Here is a 25,940-nt window from a genome sequence, read left to right on the forward strand (position 1 = left end):
ATAAGAAGACATAACTCATTCTATAAACAATACTTTGACAGTATGAAAATGACCCTTATGCATTGAAGAATTAGTTCAATTAATACCAGTCTTCAATTAAGTACGAAATTTTACTTTAAAATCCAGCTAGTGTTCGCTTTTGATTGTTTATTCCATAACAGTTGCTGTCTTTTAAATGAATTCAGCAAGCTGCCAGCCTGTTCCTCACGTTAATTTTTTCAAGCATTTGATATGTTGCCAGAGCATGTTCTGCCATTACAAAATCATTCAGTAACAGGTTTTCAACAACAGTTTCTAAGAAGGGAGAAAGAAGGGAAGGGAGAAAAAGAAAGAGGGAGAGAGAGAATGACAAACCAAGGACAAATCTTATGAAATCCCTTCTGTTCCCATTTTTTTATTGTTTCTTGCCTTATTTTGCCATCCCAGTAACATTTGTTAAGAATGTGATAATACATTAAAGGCTACTATATCTTAATATCACCTCAATAACAACTTTTCATAAATTCTTCAATTTTAACTTATGACTCTTAAGGAAGGATAGATGTCCACAGCAGCAAAATTGACAGAGATGCCCTTTAAAAGAACCAGGAACGACATCTTCAGTGCACTGGTCACGTCAGCTCTTTTCTGAGCACAATGATCAGGGATACAAAGCAATGACAGGAATTGTTACTGACTTTCTCAGTGAACTTTTCAGGCTGAAGGTCATTCTATGGAAGATGCAGAAATGATGGAAAGTTAGCAATTATTTTAGCTTCACGGTTAGATTATCTGTGGTCTTGTTTAAATTGATCATAGTTATTGTTTTCTTCATTAGGCAATCGAAGCAAGAAAGAAATGTTCCTTAACCAATAGAAGCAGATAAAATATTTTCCAAACCTTCTTTTGGAAGAATATACTGAAAAGAAGAAGCTAATTTACAAATAAATGGGACTAAATACAACTTGTAATTGTTAGCTGATAGATGCCCTGGCTTCGGCCCTGATGGGCAGGTTGGTGGGTTTCTTCATTAGATTTCACCAAGAAAAATTTGTATCTTGCCTACTGTGAAGAGATGAGAGTGTAGGAAATAAATGATGAAAAAAAAACAATTTTCTTTTTTTTTCTTTTAAATGTTAGTAGTTAGATAATTTTTTTTCTTTTAAATGTTAGTAGTTAGAAAATTTTTTTTCTTTTAAATGTTAGTAGTTAGATAATTACACTTAAATATTGACTGGCTCTTTTACATGCACAAAAAGGACAGTATTATACTTAAATGTCAATCTCATCCTCTGAACTATGTCTTTTTATGAATAATTCTTTCCCCTCATTTTTAGAAGTTTAGGAATTTGCTCCCAAATTTATATTACTAAGGGTTTTACATTAATTAATGATTTACATTATTTTTAATCATTTGTATCCCTGTGAGAATCTGACAAAATCTTGTCAGATTTTACAGGTGACTATTATTTAATAATGACAAAAATAGAAATGATATCCTCAAGAGGTTTATAATTAATTTCAGTAGTGTTTTCAGCTCAGTTCCCTACATCTCAGTAACCTCATCGACAAAATAAAAAGATTTGGATGAATAATTTTGAGGGATAATTCTGTTCCTAAAATATCCTTCTTATATTTATATAGTTTAAATAGACTATTTTTTTCTTCTTTAACTTGGTAGCCCACTTTAATTGGCACCTGAAGCAAGATTTTCTTTCAATGTTTATGATGTTTCACTATCAACTTTTTCTGTAATTATATTCCCACATTTTATTTTACTTTTTAAAATTGTGATATAATTGACATATAAGTTTATATTAGTTGCAGGTATACAACATAATGATTTGATGTATGTGTTTATTGAAAAATGATCACCACAATAGGTTTAGCTAATATCCATTGGCACACAGTTATAATTTTGTTTTCCTGTGATAAAAACTTTTAAGATCTACTCTCTTAGCAACTTTCAAATACAAAATGCCTATTATTACCTGTAGTCCCAGATTTTAAAGGACACTATCTATTCCCATCTCTTTGGCCATAGAGGATAGTTCCTTTTGATGATCCGTAAGTTGGCAAACCACTGATGAATTTTGATCATTTATGCAAAGTGTGTCTCTCTCTCCATTGAGGTAAAGTTCATTTACTCACATCTGACATTTGTCACAGAAGAGACATCCATGCTTCAGAAGGTCCAGAGAGCATCCAAAGTGTTCATAGTGATGTGGAGATGGCTGTCACGCAAACAGACAACGACATTTAGTAATCAGTCTGGAAAGATGATTTGCTGAGTAGCTAAATTTGATAATTTGTTAAAAATTAAAAAACGAAAGTCAATAATCACAGGAAGAGGGCACAAGAGATAAGTATAACCATTCAGTGATAATAGTGTGATACTGAGAGGAAACATTTTCACTGTTACTCCATGAAGTGCACCCTTATCTAGTTTTCATTTCCATGGCTGGAGCTCCCAGGGATCAAGCCAGTTACAGTAGAAGTCGAAGCCAACACTGAAACTCAAAAAAGTAAACATAGGGAAACTAAAAGGAAGAATTACAATACCCAACCTAGACTAGTACTTTACTTGCAAAATGTGGCAAGTATTGTAGTCTGTCCCCCTGTATTTGTTGTCCCTTTCTTTCATGGTAATTGAAACAAATTACCAAAATGGAAACCTACATTTTCTTTCTGTTGGGCAAATGGTTTTGGGCATTAAAACTGGGTTTCCCAGCCTTCCTTGCCGTTTGGTGTGGTCATGTGATTATGTTCTTAGATGAGATGGGAGTGGAAGTTGGCTCTGGCAGCTTCTCTAATCCTCCTTATGAATAAGCTCGGGCACACCTGCCGCTGCTTGTCTCTTCCTCCTTCCTACTGCCTGGGACACAGCTGTGATGGCTGTACCACGAAGATACAGGCACACACGATGGAAGTAGCCTGGTGAGCGGGCAAAGGCTGGGTCACCGTGGATTAGTGCTGCCATATCAACGCTGCATTGTGCACCTCTGGACTTTACATGAAAGGTATAAAATTTTATCTTGTTTAAGCCATTGGTATTCTGGGACTCTACAACATGTAGTGAAACCCAATCTCAACAAATATGTATGGCAAGTCAAAATATAATGAAATTTTGGGAATTCCCTGGCTGTTCAGTGGTTAGGATTCCAAGCTTTCACTGCACAGGGCACAGGTTCGATCCCTGGTTGGGGAGCTAAGATCCCACAAGCCACACGGCGCAGCCAGAAAGAGAAAGAGAAAAGAAAAAAGTATACATACGATGAAATTTTGTAAAAGATTTATGGGTGTGACAGATCAAACATGGGCTCTGAAAGTATGAGAAAGAGTTCTAGTGTGTTCCTTATGTGCAGGTTGAGAGCCAGAATCTCAGGTGTCATCCCATAAACCATCCCTGTGGTCTTAATTGGGGCCTAATCCTATTCTGGTTGATCATAGATCTGATTTACAGTATTAATTCCTATTAACTTCTGGGGGTTTTATGCAGAACATCCTAATAGCTAAGAGTAATGCCCCAAAATATTTGTAGGTAATTCTAATCAAGTCTTCTCCATACTTAGCGGAGAACATGTCTCTTTTCCAGGTGATCCTATATGTATAAAACATCTGTGAAAGACTGCTTCTCCTGGGTATGGGGGTAAAAATTTGACTCATGTGTTTGACTGATTAAACCATTTTAACTCAGCGTTGCACTGACTGAATGAATGTTAGCAGTAGATGTTCTACTGTAGTCTCAGGGATAAATATTCAGAAGGTAATGGAATTTTCCACCACTTCTGTATCAGTTAGGATCTGTCCAGCTCTTACTGTTGTCATTGTTTTGCATTTCCTAAATGTATCAGAGACCTCTATCATTTATATTGATTTCCTTTGTTCACCTGAGGAATTTTGACAGAAACAAAAATAGTCTACAAACATTTAAAGACTCTCTTCCTCAAAATCCCCTATTGTTATCTCTCAGGTTGGCAGAAAAAGGAAAGCTTCCTTGAATATTTCAGGATATCCTTTCTTCTCCTAGTTTCTTGTTCTTGCACATGGAAGGCAGTTTCCTAGCTTAGTGTTTGTTATGTGTACAAATCCCACTTTGTTCACTGACATCAGTGAATCAAAACAGTTTTTTATTTCTTCTTTTAAGCAACACCATCTCCCATCTCGCCTTGCAGTCACTAACTGTAGTATTTTCTTTTTCATTTTAATCTCACACACTAATGACATTGTCCATTTCTACTTTCAGTAATTTACTTGCCTTACTTGGCACTAATTTATTATCTTGCTTCACTCTGTACCATTGTCGGTGGGAATGTAAAATGGGGCAGCCACTGGGGAAAACAATGTGGTAGTTAGTTCCTCAGGAATTTAAATATAGAGTACAATATGACCCAACAATTCTACTTCTTAGTATTACCCAAGAGAAATGAAAACATATGTCCACATAAACTTGTATATGAACATTTATAACAGCATTATTCATGATAGCCAAAAAATGGAAACAAGTGAAATTTCCATCAACTGATGAATGGATAAACAAATGGGGTATATTCACACACTGGAATATTATTCAGCCATAGGAAGGAATGAAGTCCTGATACAGGCTGTAGCCTGTATCATAGACGAAAACAGAAAACATCATGTTAAGTGAAAGAAGCCAGAAGCAAAAAGTCATATATTGTGATTCTATATTTATGAAATTTTCAGAAAAGGCAAATCAATAGACACAGTAGGTGGATTAGTGGTTGCCAGGGGCTTGAGAAGGGAGGAGAAAGGGGACTAATGGGAAGAGGGTTTCTTTTGAGGATTGTGATAATTTTCTGTTATACAACTTTGTGATGGTTGTACAACTTTGTGAATATATTTAAAAAAAACACTGATTTGTAAATTTTAAAAAATAAACTAAAAAATCGTATATAAAAACTTGTCATCTCACTAACTAGAAACATTCATTCTAAGAAGGGTATGAGATGAGGCATTAGAAGGGAAAAATAATCTGACAGATAGTGTATCATGTCATCTCGAGCAGAAGGAAAAGGAGAAAGTGGGGGGCTGTGGTGGTATGATGAATTGGGAGATTGGGATTGATATATATACACAATGTGTATAAAATAGATAGCTAATAAGAACCTGCTATATAACTAAATAAATAAGAAGGAAAAGGAAATCTTCCCAGGTCCCTTTCCCTTCATTCTCTAGCTCTGTTCTTCCTGAAGCTGCAGCAGGAGAGGGGAAGCAGCATTGAGGCAAGAGTGACAGAGCACATAGCAATCACCAGTTACACCCAGACCCGTCACTGGGGTAGAAAAATTCAGGATAATCACTCCAGGCTGGTCAGTGACAGTTACAGAAAGTGACAGGAAAGGGAGGAGGGGTTATTTTCTGGCTGGTATTAATAAAGAACTAAGACTCATACAACATTTCAGCCCATAAACATCTCATCCCAATCTACCCAAACAAAAGCTTGCTAGATGCCAGTCAAAAGCATCCCATATGCATCCCTCTTGGTCTGTGGACCTTGACAGCTGGATCCCTTGAACCAGATTTGAGCACATGCCCTTCAGTTCTATGCTTTGAGGTTAGAAGACAAGAGACCTCACTTTCCTCCCAGCCATGCAGGGTTGACTGACATCATTCCAGAGAATAATCAGTTCCAGGCTGCTCTTAGGAGCCACAGCCCATCCCTTTGTATCTATCAGACCTAACGGCCTTAGAGGGGAAGAATGGAGAACTGTGCTGAGGCGCTGGGACCAGCAGGCAGCTGACTATGCTGAATGTGGAGCTGCAGCCATGACCTGGAGAGGCCAGTCTCTAACCCTCTGCAAGCTAGATGCCCAGACCTGACCTATCAGCTGTGTCACCTCTACTGCCGCTCCCACACCCTCAGCAATTAATGGGCTGGAAACCTTCCCAGTCCACCTGCAATTTGCCCCAGATGCTACAATCTGTGGAACTGCTGGACTCTTTCTATTTAGACAGTGAAACAGGAGCAACCTCTTTCTTCATCTCAATCTTTATAGATCTAGGGCAGAGATGGGTCATTTCCATCTTGCATTTCACAGCTTGGGAACTATATTAGGCAACCTGGCCACTGAGACAAGAAGTTTTGATTCTTCCTCCCCAGGTCAATTTATATTATTAACTTCTTTGAAGCCCAAATCCCTTCTCTGTAAAATTATAATAATAATACCTTATTGGAAAAGTTGTTTGTATTCAGTGAAGACAATTACGGCAGAGTACCAAGCCCAGCGCTGGTTCACTGTCTATTGACGATAAATGTTGCCATTATTATTGATGTTCTTGTTTGTATTTTTAACTACAGAGTCCTGGATAGGGAGGCAGGCCAATTCACTAAAAATCAATTCTTGAACTAATTACTTTGCAGAATGACAAAAATTTACAAACTGTAGTTTTAATAAAAATATTTTTATTACATGTAATCAAATATATTCTTCTGCATATTTGCTAAATTGAGCTTGATTGGCTACCTGATAAAATAATCCTAATAGAATGCTAAAATGGTGGCAAATAATAAATTTACTGGATGTACCAATATGAACCACTTTTTCCATCCAAATTTTTGGCATTCAGCATGTGACTTTTGATTTTTTCAGATATTTTGTCATGAAATGATTCTTTCCAAAATGTAGGCACACTTAGAATCATTTTACCAATTCCCCGAATGGCATGTCAGCCTTAAGTTACATTTTTAGCAAGTGATTTTTAGTTTAATTTACATTGTAAAACACAGAAAATTAAATTTTAATTAAAATTCATTTAGAATTAGAATTAAATTGAATTTTCATTAAATGAAATTTAAAATGGAAGAGCATCAGAAATAAATCAGAATTAGCCAAGAGTCCTATCAGAGATAAAATGCTGATATTTTGGTTTCTATCAAGAATTTCAGAAACAGAAAGATAAGTAACAGTTTGCAGAAAGTTTCAACTTAAAAACAGAAAACTGCTCAAATCAACAGAAAGGTAGTAAGGATATTTTGCAGGGAACACTTTAATGGATTGGGCGATTTGTTCCTCAAATTAATTTGATATTTAGTCATTATCTATGTAAAGTTGTAAGGAAAGCTAAGGAATCTTAGCTTTAAAAATTAAAGTTAAGTTAAAGTTAAAAATCCAAAAAGACATTAAATTTAGATGCTAGAGTGTTAACAAACTGAAAGTGATGTTTAAAATTTTGAAACAAAAATCGATATAAACTGAAAAGTTTCTACTTGAATTGGTAAATATTAACTGTGATCAGAAAAATGTATTTAATCATCATGACTATATTTGGACATTTTTCTAAAAGTTGTTAAGCCATTTCTTTAAAGCTATTAATTCTCAGCGTATTCATCTCGGACCTCTGTAAGGGAAGGAAAATAAGCGATTTTAAATGCTCTAGATTCTGCTTCCTTCTGCATGACTTGGAGAGATAGGTGCTGCAGCCTCATCCCAGGTGAGCATTGCGGGGGAACAAGACTGTCCGGACCCAGCTGGACCATAGGAAGTTCTACCCACTCCTCCCCAGCCACCCGAATAGAATACCTCTTTTTGTCCCATGTCCCTGCCACATCATCTCTAGGGTCTGACTCAGGAATTCCACCTCTACTTGCAGGAAGTAGAAGCCCAACTGAAGGAAGGAACCACGGGGCTGAGCATTGTTGAGCCATCACTCCTGGGGTCCCCAGTGGGAAATGAAGAAAGAATTAAGTTACCAAATGATTAAACTGACAAAGAACCAAACTTATGGATTTAAAATAAAATAAAATGAAACACAAAATGGTTTTACCAGCTTGAAAAGCAATAGCTTAACAACTTTTAGGAAAATGTCCAAATATAGTTACTAGTGATTAAACATTCATCTCTGAACATGGTGCAGTATCCTTCCTGGCCAAAATCTGTGTGGCAAGAGGCCTGGCCCACAGGGTTTACTCACATGAATGAAAGGCAGAAGCTGAAACACACAAATCAGAATCACAGAATCCCGTCCAATGGAGCATATGGAGGAGGTGTGGACAGAAGAAGCCGAGGATGTAAGCAGGTGAAAGGCAATGACTGGAAGTCAAGATGAGATGCTAAACAAGACCAGAGAAACAGGATGAAATTGGAGCTTGCCTGCATGAATTCCAGGGACTGAGGTGATGAGCTAATACCACTGTGGTTTGGGTTTGTTGCTGGGGATTTGGTTGGTTTAAAGACAGGAGAGTAGAATTCACAGGCTCCTTTCTGTGGCCCAGCAGTGAGATTTTACCCTTCATTCATTCAGGCATCTTCCAGGCAGCCCTCCTCGGATTTCACTTGTCCTTGATTGAGCGCCCCTGATACTTACCGAGAGGAGGAACGGCAGAAGCATGCGCTTCAGATCTGGAATCAGAACGGCCTGGGACCCTCCAAAGCCACTGTCTGTGAGACTGCAAAATTTACCTAACTTCCCGATGGTAGGCATCTGCACTACAGAGATAATTATACCAACTTCATAGAGTTGCTGAGAATACATGAGGTCAAATATGCAAAGTGCCAAGAACAGTGCTTGATGAATAGTAGGTGCTTAATAATAGTGGTAGTAACCCCCTTGCCTATAAAAATCCCCCCCGAGATGACTTTCCTTCTTACTCTTGATGTATCTGGCCTCATCACACTTCTTTCAAGAAATCTATCTCTTCAAAGTAAGAAGTGAAACCCTGGGGTTGAGTTACACACGGTTGTACGTGATTGAATGCTTGTGGTTTGCTGCTTATCTGAGGCATTTGTCCTTCCAGACTTCCCCACCACCTTTCTTACTGGCACACAGATAAGATTAAACTTGTTATATTCAGTAGAAAAAAAAATCCCTTACTTATTATAACTTCATAAAAACTGGGTCATGGGTATTTTTCATAGTTGCTCCCATTTTACTGACATTTTATGATGTATAATAACTAACAATAGCAAACGCTTATAGTGGCAGCATGTTAAAAAAAAAAAAAAGCTGCCACGTGCCCAGGCAGCCAATTCTGCTAAGGCAATTGCATTTCTGAAACATACAGTGCCAACGATCAGATCTTTTGGTGAAACCATTATGAATTTAGTAGCTAGTCTCATAGGAGTTTCTAACGAATTACTCTCTGAAAATATTCTGGAATTATTTCCCCTGTGTCTTTTCAGCCTTTTAATTAACACTGAGTTATGATCTCTAACCTAGAAATAGGGGACTCCTTGAGAAAGCTCATTGGTCCTTACTGCATCTTTATAGTATTTCCCAGGGTGGTATCAGTATCCCAGTCCCTGACCTGCCCAAGGCAAGTTGTGTTGAGTAATGTGTCCCAAAGGCTGTGGTCATGAGACTTCTCTGTAAGGGTTTATATACACTGTGCAAGAGACTTTCCAATATTTAGCACTTCCATGGAGTGAGTCTAGAAGCTATTAAAATTACTGGGGATATCAACTGAAAAAAAATGCATAACCTAAAAGTTGAGAATTATGTTTTATTCAGTGGATTTTCTGAGGACTTAAGCCCAGAAGACAGCCTCTCAGAGAGCTCTGAGGGACTGTTCCAAAGAGGGAAGGGAGGAGCCAGGATATACAGGAGTTTTTACAGCAAAAACCAGGTAGTTGGAACATCAGATGATTACTGTTAATTAAAGAAAAACCAGACATCTCAAGTTAATGAATTTAGAGCTTTTCTACGTACAGGAAGATGCAAGAGTCTGGGCTCATTGAAATCATTCCTTTGGCACCTCAACTATCTAGGGCCAGTATCTGGTTCTTTCCCATCCTGAATGCCCTCAGGGTGCACTGTTGAGGCAGTGGCTGACGACTTGGTGGCTGGCAGCCTGTTTGTCTCCACCCTGAGTTTCTTCAGAGCTCGCCGTTGGAGCGGTTATAGTGGCTGATGGCTTGATGGCTGCAACATCCTTTGTTTCCTGATATGGCAAGTGACATTTTTCATCCACAGGAACATCTGCTTGGAGAATGAAGGAATCAGAATTCTTAGTCTTTCAGAATACTGAGAACATAGAAATGGTTGTGTTTGAGATGCCATGAGTAAACTGTTAAGGGAGAAGCATTTTCCTGGGACAGAATGAAAAAGAAAAGTCAAGAGAGATAGACACAGAGAAAGAGAGAGAGACAGGCAGACAGACAGACACAGAGAGAAACAGAGAGAGAGCTTTCCCACCAGTGAGTAAGAAGTTAGAGGAGGGCTAGGAAGCAGGGCAGAGAGGATGGCAGCACGGGACCAATGTTTTCCCATTCTTACTTCATTGTCCTGTTTCTCTGTCGCAGCACTTCTTCGTGTTATTTGCTGCGTCATCTTCTGTGGAGTAACGTGGTTCTTCAACCTGAACACGAACCCATGAAGAGGGAAAGGAGCAGTGGAAGAGCCGCTCTCCTAGCTGCTCAAAGCACTCCTTTTCCAGAGTAAAGGGAGCGTCATTTTCCGAATATTCATTTTTTGAGATTATTTCTATTTAACTGGTTTCCAGAACAGATTTGAAATAGTTGGTTATCGTGTGATGGTCTAAATACCATTATCCCAAGGCAAAATGAAGGTACATTCAGGTTAACTTTGCTTATACAGCAAAGGCAATCATTTCAATAGTTCAAGTTCAGAGATATGAGATGATAGTAACTGGAGTCTTTTTTCCTTTCCTCTTTTCTTTCTTTCTTTTTTTTTTTTTTTGAATCCAGATGTAGAGATAATAATCTATTGCATAATTCAACAGCACATATTGAATATTAATGATATTCTACAGGTATTTAACACTTCTTATCTAATAACCCCAAAAAGCTTGCTTTTAGCTATCACAACATATATTTTCTGTTAGCCTAATAGATTACAGAGGCATTTCCAATTCAAAGGTGTAAAGATGACAACTCATAAGAAACCATGTTAGGTCCCACTCTATCTCTTTGTTGTTATGAGGAAACTTCCTGCTTCAGACTGGCAGAAAGTCACCAAGAGGGCCAGGAGTAGAGGAAGAAACCGTGGTTTCAGTTTCTGAACGAACTCTCATCCGTAACGCCCTCCCCAATCAGTGAAGCTCTGGGGTCCCCCATCCCTCTGCATATACAAATTCTTTGGCACACTTCCTGAGAAACGAACTGATAGCTAAGGAAGATTTAGACCCTGACACCCACAGAAAGCAGGGGCTGTTTTAGCACATGCTGCACAGGACTAAGGGTATCTCCTGCCGTCATATCTGCATACCTTGAAATTGAATTTTAAAAGGTCAGAATCTAGATATGTAAACATTTAAAAATATTATCCCCTAACTTATTTGTTCAGCTTCTAACACGTGTTAATCTCCTTCTGTTTTATCTGTAGTTGTGGGAGGTCTATGCCCAGAGCCTACAGAGAGCCTTTGTCAGGGCGGCTCTGCACTGTCAGCAGAGGGGGCGGGGCTCTGCCTGGGCCCTGGCTGGGCTGGCAGCGCTGGGGTGCAGTCAGCACTGGCTCTTTTCCCGATCAGGCCACTTTTCAGCCTTGCTATTGGCCCAGAGACCAACTTTCTGCTGCCATGGGACAAGCCCGTGTCCTGCTGGCTGGTGGATACCTGATGTTGCTTCCATTTGCCATCCAATTCAGTCATCATCACACTACTTTTACAATCTGGACACCTCAGCACATTCCTGGAAAAAATGAATAAATGTAAAAGATCATAAAGGATTTATTTGTATAGCTCTCAAGCCCATCAAAAAAAAAAAAAGAAAGAAAGAAAGAAAGAAAAGAAAAAAAACCTGCTAAAAGCCATAGTATTTGTACTCAGTCAGGGAGAAAGAGAGTTAAAGAGCAAATCACTTCCCTTTAGGAGTATTTGCTGTGTTCAAAGATAATTAAGAAAGCAGCCAGACCTCTTGGAAGCTGATGCTTCCTGAAATAGAGAATTTCCAAATGCAAAGTGTTCCTGATGGCAAGATTAATTTCTTCTTGTGCCCCTGTGCATTCTTGATGTGGCATATATCCTGGGAAAGGCATAGGGCAAACTCAGAAGCTGAAGCTTGCCAAAGGATACGTCAGTATATCCTGCCTTACCCTTTCCCATTCTCTCCAGACTTCGGAAAGAAAAGAATGCAGCTTTTTTTCATCCATTACCGGCCTTACAGAAGAATAATAGTTTATTTGGGACAATCATGTTGTCCCCCCTTTAAATCCATAGATGTCTAATCCAGTGCAGATGCAGGGTAGAGACAAATTCATCTCTCAGTGCTGAATGTCTTTCTGAAATAACCCAGAGGAGTGCTAACCTGGGCCCAAAGAAAAAAATAATCTTTTATATAATAAAGTGATTATATCTAAAGAGTGTTATTCCAACATAATATTTCAACGCTACCTCAAATCCTACTTGCTCTGACTGTGGAGGGGATTCAGGATGGAGAGAAACAGGATCCTGGCCCTAGGTAAGGTGCATACTGCTAAAGGACTGATTCCAAAGAGCCCAGACTTGCATCTTCCCATATAAGAAAAGTGCTAAATTCATGAACTTGCAATGTCTGTTTTTTCTTTAATTAACAGTCATCTTTTGATGTTCCAACTATCTGGTTTCTGTTGCAAACATTCCTCTATATGCTGGCTCTTCCTTTACCCCTTCAGAGCAGTCCCTCAGAGCTATCAGAGAGGCTGTCCTCTGGGCATAACACCTCAGAAAGTCTGCTGAATAAAACATAATTCTCAACTTTTGGGTGGTCCTTTTTTATTCAGTCGGCATGACTCTCTAGACAGCTGTCAGCTGGTCAGCTTCAGGCACTGGGTCCAGACCTCTGGATCCCCCTCGAAGAGGTCAATTCCTGCCATCTTATCTGAGTTTCTGGGTGTGGCGGGGAGGAGAAGAGCGGCCGTGCAGTCCTGTGTCCACCTAAACCTTCACAGGTGATGACCTGATACACCCCTTCCTCCTTTCCTGTCCCCCACCTTCTCCCCTCTTCCTCCTTCTCTAACCCTTCCCCTCACTGGCAGCTTCCCTAAAAGATATTACTCAGCCATATAAAGAAACGAAATTGAGTTATTTGTAATGAGGTGGATGGACCTAGAGTCTGTCATACAGAGTGAAGTAAGTCAGAAAGAGAAAGACAAATACCGTATGCTAACACATATATATGGAATTTAAGAAAAAAAAATTGTCATGAAGAACCTAGGGGTAAGACGGGAATAAAGACACAGACCTACTAGAGAATGGACTTGAGGATATGGGGAGGGGGAATGGTAAGCTGCGACAAAGCGAGAGAGAGGCATGGACATATATACACTACCAAACGTAAGGTAGATAGCTAGTGGGAAGCAGCTGCATAGCACAGGGAGATCAGCTCGGTGCTTTGTGACCACCTGGAGGGGTGGGATAGGGAGGGTGGGAGGGAGGGAGACGCAAGAAGGAAGAGATATGGGAACATATGTATATGTATAACTGATTCACTTTGTTATAAAGTAGAAACTAACACACCATTGTAAAACAATTATACTCCAATAAAGATGTTAAAAAAAAAAAAAAGATATGCAGAACAGTTGACTGCAATGTTGCTGTTACTACCCCGCAAGTATTTTAGATAAGTTCTAGTTATGAATAAAAAAGGTAATGGCTGGAGCTGAAAGGCAAATTGGGGGATAATTGTAATTTTAGTCAGCAGTACTGTGTGGCGGTGACATCTGGACTTTACAATCAGCCTGAGTCTAAATTCTCCCCTCACTATTACTCGACTTTCATGGAAACTTCCACAGCTTCAGCTTCCTCATGTGCAAAGTGAGAATAATTCAAGAATTAAATGAGATAACATATGTAAAGATCTCATTATGTTTCTGGCACATAATATCTGTTTAATAAATGTTAGCTATTATTGTTAATTACAAACCTATAACACCTCCTTACCAGTGATGTCATATTTAAAGGCCAAAAAATTATTAACAGCAGCAAAATCCCCAACAAGTTTTGGAAAACTGAGATTGAAATGGAAGAAATAAAACCTCTAAATGCAATAAATGTGTTATGGAGTATATGACAAAGCCAATCCTTTCCTATGAAAGGATTTTTATACTTTGTAGTATACTTGAAACTAGGAACTTAGTAGAATTAGTAAAGGTCAGACCTCTGGACAAAATATCTGCTTCCCTGGGCATTGTCTTGAATCTAGTAAAATTACTGACTTTCTCCCAAACCGAGCTGTTCCTGTATATGAAACAGTGTTGGACATGGTTTTTGGTCTCCAGAAAAAGATACTACAAACTACAAAGTATTACTCTTGATTAATAACAAGCATCCCCTCTGTTGAATTGTGTCCCCCTAAAAGATATGTTTAAACCCTAACCCCCAGTACCTCAGAACGTGACCTCATTTGGAAATAATGTCTTTACAAAGATAGATTAAAATAAGGTCATTAGGGTGGGCCTTAATCCGATAAAACTTGTATACTTATATAAAGAGGAAATTTGGATAAAGAGACAGGCACACAGAGAGAATGCCACTTGAACGTGAAGGCAGAGATCCAGGTGATGCGTCTACAAGCCAAGGAAAGCCAGAGATTGCCAGTAAACCGGCAGAAGCTGGGACAGAAAGAAGCAAGTAACAGATTCGCCCTGAGCCCTCAGAAGGAACTAACTCTGCCAAAAACCTTGATCTTGACTTTCTAGCCTCCAGAACTCTGAGAAAGGAAATTTCAGCTGCTTAAACCACTTAGTTCGTAGTACTTTGTCATAGCAGCCCTAGAAAACTAATACGTAAACACAATGATCACAACCAGGACTATATTAAAATTCCACAGATCATATTGAAAATTATATTGAAGAATCACAGCTCCCCAGGCCTAACAAACAAATACATACCCTTAAAATTCCTCTTGTTTTCCTAAACTATCGCAGCTGCTACACTGGCAGCAGCCTCAACCTTTCTTGTTGCCACTGCATTATTGATTGCTATTTCATATTCTCTCAGGCACCCATTAGCTCTTCTGTTGTGATTGTTTTCTGTTTGTTTTTCACCCCGTTATGTCTTTAAAATGATTGGCATGCAGCCTTATCTTGTATTTCAATATTTAAGACTGAGAGTCAACTCAGTCTGGAAAGCAAATGGGGGGCTCAGCTTAAAGCAACACACTTAGCTCCAAGCACCCGTGAGGGCTGTAAAATCTCCCAGAAGCACTGGGTTCATTGTGTCTGTGGAGTTAGGTTAATTATAACCTAGTGTTCTACCTACACCATCCCTCAGACTTCCTTTCACCTTGATCATGATTTTAGCTGCTAACATGACTCATCTATCTGGTCTTTTCTCCAGTAAGAAGATGAGTATTACAGAAGACTTTTGCCATTCTTTGGCTCTCCAGCATCCAACAACTCACTCCAATCAACACCCTAATACAGGAGTCCCCAACCCCCAGGCTACAGACTGTTACCAGGTGAGCCAGCAAAGCTTCATCTGTATTTACAGCCGCTCCCCGTCACTCTCATTACTGCCTGAGCTCCACCTCCTGTCAGATCAGTGGCGGCATTAGATTCTCATAGGAGCTTGAATCCTACTGTGAACTGCGCATACGAGGGATATATGTTGCGTGCTCCTTATGAGAATCTAATGCCTGATGATCTGAAGTGGAGCTGAGGCAGTGATGCTAGCACTGGGGAGCGGCTGCAAATACAGATTATCATTAGCGGAGAGGTTTGACTGCACAGAGACCATGATAAATCAACTGCTTGCAGACTCATATCAAAGCCCTATCTGTGGGTGTCAAGTGAAAACAAGCTCAGGGCTCCCACTGATTCTGCATTATGGTGAGTTGTGTAATTATTTCATTATATATTACAATGCAATAATAATAAAGTGCATAATAAATGTAATGCGCTTGAATCATCCCCAAACCATCAACCGTCCCCCCTTACCCTGGTCCGTGGAAAAACTGTCTTCCATGAAACCAGTCCCTGGTGCCAAAAAGGTTGGGGATTGCTGCCCTAATATCTCATTAGGGGAAGTCCCAAAAAAATATCCCTTTTGGGAAATTCCCCAACTATGACTGCCTCCACCCAGGAATGAAGGGACTCAAATCCTTCCTGGCCCCTTTGTGTAGTCAGGGAGTGGGCATAAAACCAAAACTCAGTCCATCAGGCCTCCTTCCTGGAACTTTGAATTCTGAGCAAGTAACACATCCTTTTGGCTTTCAGAGTCATCTCAACAGCAACACAAAGACCAGATGGTTTCTGCATTATAGTTCCTGCTGCCAAGCCTGAGGAGCTGCCTGGAACTGCCAGTTTTCCAAGACGGGTGCTCCAGACTCTTGTTAATACTTGTGCACCTGATACGCTTCTGATATACGTATTCTGGCTTTCTTTTTCCATTTCTTTTTCTTTTTCCTTCCCTTCCTCCCTCCCTTCCTTCCTTCCTCTCTGTCTCTCCCTTCCTTCCTTCCAACCTTCCTTCCTTTCTCTCTCTCTCTCTCTCTCTCTCTCTCTCTCTCTCTCTCTTTCTTTTCAACCACATTTGGTCTCAGTGGCTTACAACCAAGACTCTTGACAGATTCAAGGCCTAATGAACAGAAACTACCAGACTATGGTGCAGCTTCATCTCATATAAGTGGTGGGATATGAGGAAAATCTTATACCCAGTCTGAGCCTGTTTGCTCATGTGGAATGTTAGTCTGATATCTGCCTTCCTAAACTCTGAGCTTATCGTGCAATCCAAAACAGCTCTTTGTTACTGTTAAGCAATGGAATAATGATAATGATGATGATAATGATACTAAAGATACTTTATTAGAGTTGCATAAGGTAAATATGCAGGAAAAAGAAATACATAGTTGTGAGGTGGAAGGTGGAATACTTAAAGCACTTTAAAAAATTACGTAATAAATTTCTTTCTGAGTGTTAGAATAAAATATTTGAAATTCACACTACATTTCAATGAACCAAAAAAGAGAGTCATTCCTTAAAGGATGTATTTAATACTATGTAAATAATGCTGCTCTTCATTTATTTTTCTTATAAATATGGATTTCTTTGTTTCAGATTTTCTTAAGGGGAATTCTATCTGAATGTGTTACAGCTAAATTCATGAGTCCACCCATATCAGATTGCATTTCATATCCCCAAATGCAATGCCTGTTAGATCTTTTGTTTATATCTTAACTGTTGGCTATCTTTTTTCAATAAACATTTTTATTGAATTATACATTCAGAAGGGTATACAAATCATAAAGGTACAGTTTATTGAACTATCACAAAGGGCACACACCCATGTAAGTGACAGCTAGGTCAAAAACTGAATACTCCTAGATCCTGAGAAAATACCCTCATGCCCCTCCGAGGCCATACTTTGGCTGCCTGAATTGCCCTTAATTTTAACACCAGAGAACAATTTTTCCTGTTTCTGAATTTTATTTATTTATTTATTTTATTTAAGTGGAATTATAAACTATGAATTATATAAATTATAAACTATGTATCATTTTGTATAAGGCTTCTATAGATCAACAATATATTTATGATTCATAAATATATTTCATAATATATATTCATAATATATATTCATAAATATAATATATAGCAGTGGTTTTCCTTCATTACTGTGTGTTATTCTATTGTATAAATCTACCACAATTGGTTTATTCATTCAACTCTTTGAAATGTTTCCAGTTACAAATGATATTGTTTTCAACATTCTATTTTATATTTTGGTGTACCTATATATTTCTTTTAAATATTTACCTGGGGATGTAATTGCTGGGTCATAGAATATGAAGATGTTAAACTCTTATAGATAAAAAATAGTCTTCCCAAAGAGGTTCTGCAGTGTTCTGCATCCTTGTCAACACTTGGCATTATCAGTTATTTTAAATTCTAGTTATTCTAGTGGGATTTAGTGTTATCTCCTTGTAGTTTTAATTTTCATTCCCTTGATTCTAAGCACACAACAAAGAAAAACTACATTATCTTTTATTATTTACACTGAGGGATATGCAGGGAGATAAACTGTACCCAGAGTGAGCTCAAAACTTTACAGCCTTGCCCTCGAAACAAATACATGTAGCTGAATCTGCATGTGTGTAGGAGAGCAAGTGTATAACTGAGGAGTTCTTCAAATAGCTTCCATACAGAATTAAATGTTTATGAAAAGATAAATAAGTAATAAACACAAGCTAATGTGAAACTTACATATATTATTAAAATTCAACTTAAGCACAACAACTATTTAGAATCTAGACCAACAGAAGATTTTTTTCCAGGGGGTGGGTTATTTTATCATAAGGTTTGTTAAAATTGCTGGTTCATGATGATATTCAAAAGCACACCACCTAGATGATTTTATTATCATTTTTAAACTCTCTACAGACAACACATCCCTTTATTGCCTGCACTCAGAGTGGACCACTCTCACTGCCCCATCCTTGATTGCCACTAAGGGATTTTATGCCTTTATATGTTGAATCATCCTTGCATTCCAGGAATAATTCTCAACTGATCATGGAGTATACTCTATAAATTTTTTTTCTGATGTCCTAAATGATTTCGGCCCCATCCCAATTTACATCACCTACTTTGAATGGGTTTCTGTGCCTTAAAACTCAAAGAGCCTGGTGCATAGTGGATGCTAAATAAAACATTACCTTTGGACCTAAATTTACGGGTTTCTATGTTGACTTGGATTGGAAACTCTTTCTTGGAGGCTAGTGGGAGTCAAAACATCATACTAATATTAGCATCTCTTCTTCTAGGGAGTTAGAGAATCAAAAATAACTAAAAAATAAAAGAGCACTTTTGTGGGAAGTTAAGGAAGGGACTTGACCCTTGGCATCATTAGCTCACTTGAGCTTGCACTCATCTCTTTATTGTCAGTGAATTTACTGGTTGGCAAATGGACATGGTAAGGACAGCACCAACTTTCAACTAGATACAGACAGGAAGAATCAGAAGTAGGAATATAGTTTGTTGACATGTCATTATTTCTCTAGATACCATGATCATTTAGAGACATGGTTTATGACATCTTTTTACAGTTTACAAAGGCATTAAGAACCAAGTGACAGTGCAGTAAGATTGCATGAGACAATACTCCTGTTTTCCCCCTGACTTTATTTCTGTGTTGTATCAGTTATATGACAGTTATTTAACCTCTTTACTGTGACATACAATGGTAGGGTGTGCTATGCTGTATTAACATAATTATGTTCCTTTATTGACTATAAAGAAAGAATTTTTCAGAAGTCCTGGGCACTGTAAACAGCAGCTTCTTCAAGCTAATGCACAGGAGTGTCAGCACAGAACTGCAGAGGTTAGTTAATGGAGGCTGAAATTCTGCACTATTAATAAAACATGGTATTTAAGAATTGAAGTGAATTATCTATGAGGTTTAGGCATGGAGCTCTAGGAAATAAATATTTTATATAATTACAACGTAAGATTAACTGTCTAAATATTATTCATTGCCTTACAATTTTTAGCATTTTATCCCTCAATAATTAATATTATTTACTAAATATCTATTACTATCATTAAGAGGTAAAATACTATATGTAATAATAAGTATTGTGAAATCATTATTTATACATATCAAACATGGGGCTGAGGAGGACCTGGGAAGGGAAATGTGGGCGGGGGCCAAGGGCCACCTGGAATTTATAACTTTATTATTATATTTAAAATAGTAATTATTCAAATTTCCTGTACACTATTCATTGCATGATAATATATAACATTTATTGCTATATAATGACTAGTATTTCATTTATTAGTATTTTGTATTAGTAGTACTAGCAATTAGTAACCATTTACTAAATAATAAATATATAGAAAATGATTTTAATTATATGCGAAGCCTCTCCTATCTCTCCCCCCACTTCACCCCAGGCTACGATTCCTAGAAGAACTGGGCAGTAATTATCACATTTTCGTGCTTCTCTGAATGATCTACAATTTGTGACACTTGAGCCATGTCTGGAAGGATGACTGGGGTTAGTTAGGAAAGGGGAGATCGAAGGTCTTTCCAGGGAAGGGTCAGCAGGTACAAAGACATAGAGACGTCTGGCTAGTTGGAATGGCTGGGGGCTGGCTGTCACCCTTCACAGTCTCACATCCCTAGTGCAATTTCCAAGTGTCCTCTCTCTTCAGCAAGATAGTCAAACTTCTTTAACAGAGGCTGACTTCTAAAAGAGCAAAAGTGAGATTTGCCAGGTCTCTTAAGGGCTAGACCAGAATTTGCAGTCATTTTTGCCACATTCTGCTGGTCAGTGCAAGTGACAAGGTCAGCATAGATTCAAGGGAAAGAGAATTAGCCCTTACTTGTTGATGAGAGGACAAACATATGTCCGTAACCATGAGGAGAACTGGATACTATTATATGACACAGGATTGTTCCTTGAAATTTGGAAATGAGAACATCCCAGATTAGCCACACCCCTTCTACTTTTAAATTTCACTATGTTTTGGACTACCTTACTCAAAAATTGCATTTCTTTTATTACATGAAGGAGAAAAAAGAAGGAAAAGAAAAAAGAAATCCCTGTACAGGAAATCCGCTTTTGAAGTTCCCCAAACTAATTAAGAACACACTCAGCTCTCATTTATTTTATATTATCCATAAAATAATCAAAAGTTAACAGGTATTTACCTATGCCTGTTAGAGCATTAATTTCACTAGTAAAATCATCTAAAGTATCAAATTCTAGACATCTGTTTAAACTAATAATCTTGAAGAAACTTTGTCTAAAGTAGAGTTGTGGCTCACTAGATGAAATATTTTTATTAGATTTGAAATTAGATGGAGTTCATTTGTAGAAAACAGACACCACTTCAGGCACTTAAGAAGAAAGGGATTTAATACAGTGAATTTGGTGCATACAAACTAACTGGAAATGTTGGAGGTACAAAATCCAGGATGCTGTAGATCAACACCACAGAACAAGCCCAGCAAAGGACGGCTAACTGTCATCACCAGGAAGCTGGCAAGTCAGGAAGCTGCAGTCTCAAGTGGACCATCATCTTAGTCATCATATAAGGAAAGAGTATTTCCTACGATTGTTGATCAGGATAAGAGGATGGAAAGCCACCACTTAAATGTTGACCTCTGGACCATGTACGCATAATGATTTATATAAGGGCAAAAACAAATTAAAAATAAGAAAAAAACTTTAATTCTTTGTACTGAAATAAAATGAAGCATTTCTCCCTCTCCCTTTTCTTAGAACATTCACTTTAGAAAACTTATAATTCCTGTTTCTTTGAAATATTTGTAATCCTTTTTAAAAACTAAATATGCCTCTTGCCAATTTTATAACCCAGGAATGTTTCCTCAACCTAGAAACCAACTCTGAAATGTTAGCATCAAGGAAGAAAATGCCTCTATCTCTCAGTTTTTATGGGAGGGTAGAAGCTGGCTCCTGCCTCTAAGTTGCAAACCTACCTCCTGTCATAATGATATAAGAAATTTATTTTTCCTTTGGGTAAAGGCAATGAGCACAGGTGCTTACCCTAATTACCAAGTGAATTTAGGACCAACCATGTGTGATAAATTGTGCTGTCCTGTGCTGTTTATGTTGAGAAGCCGGATGGAATGGGTTGTGTCTGCTCAGCTGCACAAAAGGGTGAGATTCCTTTCTCTCCTTGCAGTCTCCTACCAGATTACCTGTAATTCACATCACATTCTGGTTCAGGCTTGTTCAATAACAACATTTTTTTCTTTTCTATTTTTGTGGGGAAGATTTCTCGGTTAGCAGGGGATCTTGTTTTTATATTTCCCCAACGCTGCATGCCACGGCCTCTGTGCCTCTGTTCCTGTTTATTTTTTTTCACTTATTCAAGTCTTGCATGAGTGCATTTGATAGGCAAAACCTAAATCATACCCAGAACCCTAATCTTGGGTGAGCCTGGGAAATGTCGTTTTTAGCTTTCCAGTTCCTACAATGTATGTTTCATCAAAAGAGCGAAGTTCTAAATTTCTAGACAAGTAGTGAATAAGGCCTCATAAAAATCATGTAGTCTAGATGAGTTTAATTCTCTGCTTTAAATCCTGGAGGAACTCTAGAATTTGAATTTTTCTAACCACGAGCTGCAACTAATACACACCTCAGCACATGCCAGGTGTCAGTGAGAATTAATGATCAGTTCTGAGCATCTTCCCTGCCAACAGGCCTGAGCTAATCATTCTACTTTTTAGCTATCACAACAACTGTGCAAGCTGGCTATAATTACCTGGATTTTGCTCATTAGGAGACTGAGGTTCGAACAGTTTACATGTCCTGTCCCAAACTCTACAACTAGAAGGGGAAAATTCAACGTTTAAATTTAGGTGGTTTGATCCATTCCCCTACTTGTCTCATGATTTTCCCTTTTTACTTTCAGGTTCCTAGATCAACCCAGTGGGGTTTCTCCTGCTGTATCACACACAGTCTCAATGCTACTACGAGAGTTAAGAAAATGCTTTCAAGATAAAGAAGTAGAGGCTTTTCTAGATGTGGCTCAACTCAGGAATGTGGTTTGCAGTACCACCAGCTGCCCCTGCCCTTCTGGCCAGCCTGTGCCGAACGGCTTCTGTGGATGGACAGCTAGAGGGGGAGGCAAAGCAGCTTCCCAGCGGGGCTCTGCCTTTCACCACAGGACCGTATTGGGTAGGTTACTTGACTTTTCTAAGCCTCGACTTCCAAATCTGTAAAACAGATAAAAACTCAGGCTGCCTCACGGGTTTGTGAGGACTGAATGAGAAAACAGATGCAAAGCACCTGCCCCATAGAAATCACCGCCCCTGATGATTTTATGATGATCAAACTTAACACTTCACGAAGCAATGCATTCTCATTTGAGACAGCCTGAGTTACTGACAAATGGTTTCTTATATAGAGCAGAATTTTACCTCTAGTACATTTTATTCATTGGTCTTAAGTATTCCCTCTGGGAAAAAAGCAAATTAGGCATCACACTCTTCCACATGACAACCCTTTAAATAGTTGAAGGTACATTTCCCCCATTCACCCATATGAAACTTGTGTCTGCCAACTTCCCCACCCAACCCACACTCAAGTTTTTATATACAAACTACTCTTTAGCCAGTTCTCCTCAAGTTTATTCTTGGAAATATTTTTAAACTGGTGGTATTTACATTTATATTCCATTTTATTTCACAACAGCTTTGACTATCAACTTAGCCCCTCAAGAGCTTTTTTAATTGAAATATAATTGATTTGCAATGTTTCCGGTGTACAGCAGAGTGATTCAGTTATCCATATATATATGTATATATATATATTCTTTTTCAGATTCTTTTCTTTATAGGTTATTACAAGATATTGAATATAGTTCCCTGTGCTATACAGTAGGTCCTTGTTGTTTAGCTATTTTATATATGGTAGTGTGTATCTGTTAATCCCAAATTCTTAATTTATCCCTCCCCCTAAGAGCTTTTTAATCTGGATTTCATTATTCTCTGCATAAGCAAGTTCTCTGGATTAGCTAGGATTAGGTTTGGCTATGAATTTCATGACACTAAGATATATACACAGACACTTAGGTTGTTTCCATACCTTGGCAGTTGTGAATAATGCTGCAGCGATCATGGGAGTACAGATATCTCTCTAGATAATGGTTTTGTGTCCTTTGTATGTCAGAAGTGGGATTGCTGGGTCATACGGTAGTTCTATTATTGATTTTTTTGAAGAACCTCCATACTGTTTTTCACAGTGGCTACAGCAATTTGCATTCCCACCAACAGTGCCCGAGAGCTCCCTTTTCTCCACACCCCCACCAGCATGTTTTATCTCTTATTCAAAATAGCCATTCTAACAGGTGTTAGGTTATATCTCACTGTGCTTTTTATTTTCATTCCCCTGATTAGTGATGTTGAGCACCTTTTCATGTACCTATTGGTCATTTGTATGTCTTCCTTGGAAAAATATTTATTCAAATCCTTTGTTCTGACTGCTCCACCCACCAGCCTTTCCCTCTCTCTCCATATCTTCTGGCCTCTCTATTCCCTGAGACACAACAATATTGAAATTAGGCCAGTTGATAATCATACAATGGCCTCTAAGTGTTCAAGTGAAGGGAAGAGTCACACGTCTCTCACTTTAAATGAAAAATTATAAATGATTAATGTGAGAGAGGAAGGCATGGTGAAATTCAAGATAGGCTGAAAGCTAGGACTCTTGCACCCAACAGTTAGCCAAGTTGGGAATGCAAAGGAAAAGTTCCTGAAAGAAATCAAAATTGCCACTCCAGTGAACATATGAATAATAAAAAAAACTGTAACAGCCTTATTGCTGATATGGAGAAAGTTTTAGTGATTTGGATAGATCAAACCAACCACAATATCCCCTTAAGCCAAAAGCCCAATACAGACCAAGGCTCTAATTCTCTTCAATTCCATGAAGTCTGAGAGAGATGAAGGCACTGCAGAAGAAAGGTTTGAAGCGAGCAGAGGTTGGTTATGAGGTTTAAGGAAAGAAGCCATCTCCATAACATAAAAGTGCAAAGTGAAGCAGCAAGTGCTGATATACAAGCTGCAGCAAGTTATCCAGAAGATCTGGCTATAGATGATTAATGAAGGTGGTTACACGAAACAACAGACTTTCAGTGTATATGAAACCACCCTATATTGGAAGAAGATGCCACCTAGACTTTCATATCTAGAGAGGAGACGTCAATGCCTGACTTCAAATCTTCAAAGGACAGGCTGACTCTCTTGTTAGGGGCCGAAGCAGTTGGTGATTTTACGGTGAAGCCGATGCTCATTTACCATTCCAAAAATCCTAGGGCCCTTCAGAATTATGCTCAGTCTGCTCTTCCTGTGCTCTATGACTGGAACAACAAAGCCTGGACTTCAGCTAAAGCAGCAGAAGCTGAACTGCTCCCATACTCCTTATTTGCTGCATACACTTCTCCAATGTGTTGAAGCCCTTCTTCTAATCTAGTTTATATCCCAAGTTTGTATCCACCTTGACAATAAAATTCTTCCACTTACTCTAGGACTTTTTGAAATAAGATTATAATATCCCAAGTCATGTAGGGACTGGGTCCACAAATGCCCTCTATATATCTCACTTTTTAGCAGTAACCACGGTGATTGGTTCAGTGGGTGAACACGTGAGCTAAGTTGTCCAGTCTGTCTGTGGAATTTTTATATAGCAAAATGGGGAAAAAAAGTGTTCTTACTTTGCTCTAGAATCACAAAATTTGGAGACTCTAAGCCGGGAATTGGCTACCTTCCCACACCCCCACCATGTATATGAATCCATCTCTCTGCAATAGAAGAGGATAAAATCAATAAGCAGGAAAAACAGAGACAAAAGACAACCATGATGGCATTGTGTCTCCGGGTCCTATATCTGAAGCTCCCCAGTTTACCCGATCCCTGCAGCTCTTCCTTGGCTTCTCTGAACAACCCCCTGGATGACTTCATTAAAACAACCTTGGTGCTTAATCTTTCTTAAGTTGAAGTTTATGTCATTGCAAACATAAGAATATTAACTGTAGCAGAGATAGCTAACTCTTATGCCCCAAATGTATGCATTTCCTTCCTGGAGTTCCTACCAGGAACTGCAACCCAGTCAGGCAACACATTTTCCAACCTCAATACACCTAGGTGGGGCCATGTGACTTGTTCTTAGTAATGGAAACAAGCGTGTATTAATTCCAGATCAAGATTGTTAAGAAGTGGTTATATCTTCTTCACTCTTTTTTTTTCTTCCACTAGCTGAATACAGATAAGCGCAGTGTCAGATGGTGAACCTACAAGACAGAACGAGGCTGAAATCCTAAATCACTAGTTGGAGGAAAGTTTCCCACTAATCTCTTTGGGAGTTGGTGTGATTGACAAGTAAACTTCTATCATGCATATTTGAAAAATTATATATTTTGAGGATTGTGTGATACAGCAACTACTCCTATCCCAAGTAATTCACTAACTATTGAAGTCCTTAATCTCAATTTTTTCACGGCAATTAAAATTTTCTTTGAGCTTAGGAATGGACATGAAAGGTACCCTAGAAGAGGTATCACTTGAACCAAATCTGGAAATATGAGAAGAATTC

Source organism: Grampus griseus (assembly GCF_964374135.1).
Source record: "Grampus griseus genome assembly, chromosome: 17".
Classification (NCBI taxonomy): domain Eukaryota; kingdom Metazoa; phylum Chordata; class Mammalia; order Artiodactyla; family Delphinidae; genus Grampus; species Grampus griseus.